We start from the raw sequence: 759 nt of genomic DNA on the forward strand, positions 1-759 counted from the left end.
ACTGGGGGCTGTACTGGTTTAGACTGGAGGCTGTACTGGTTTAGACTGGAGGCTGTACTGGTTTAAACTCATGGGGGCTGTACTGGTTTAGACTGGAGACTGTACTGGTTTAGACTGGGGGCTGTACTGGTTTAGACTGGAGGCTGTACTGGTTTAGACTGGAGGCTGTACTGGTTTAAACTCTGTGTGGCTTTGTGTTGTTAAAATATGGTTTATAGAAGGCGGCACAAAGCTAATGATACTAGCATGGATGCTAACCACAACACAGCTTCTGCTACTCTAACATCTACATGCAGTGTTTCCCCTCGTTAGCTTGCCATGGCGGGGTGCTCATCTCATCCATGATTTTTGCTGATGGTGGAGGACGGAGACATGTCTGAGTGTAGCTTGTACTAACAGTTTTTGAGCTGGGGTGGGGGGCGTTCAACTTGAGGGAAGAGGCAACATGAGTGCTGCCTTGGCTTTTTAGCTAGAGAGCCTGTATTTTGCGCAGCTAGCTAAGTGATATGTCAGTGCCGGGTGGGGGTGGGAGGGGCAGGTTAAGTTTGGTAGGCGGGGTGGGGCACCCCGCCTGTATGTGTAGGGGAAACACTGACATGTGCTGCAGCTGTGACAACTAAATGATCCAGAGGCAAAACTAAAACTGATTTTATTTCTGTCAACATCACGGAGCACATTTCTCTGCCACCATATCTAGACATTAACAATGAATGGTTCTGCTATGATTCGCCTGTACACTGAGGATTACGGTAGTGATCA

At 48.2% G+C, this 759-nt stretch overlaps 1 protein-coding gene across 1 annotated transcript in view; it reads left to right on the forward strand.

Annotated features, from left to right (window-relative positions):
- phf12b (PHD finger protein 12b) overlaps positions 1 to 759 on the forward strand; it is a 22,085-nt gene that overhangs the window by 872 nt on the left and 20,454 nt on the right. The gene's annotated exons all lie outside the window — the stretch shown is intronic.

Source organism: Nematolebias whitei, chromosome 6 (genome assembly GCF_014905685.2).
Source record: "Nematolebias whitei isolate Nwh7 chromosome 6, NemWhi1, whole genome shotgun sequence".
Classification (NCBI taxonomy): Eukaryota; Metazoa; Chordata; class Actinopteri; order Cyprinodontiformes; family Rivulidae; genus Nematolebias; species Nematolebias whitei.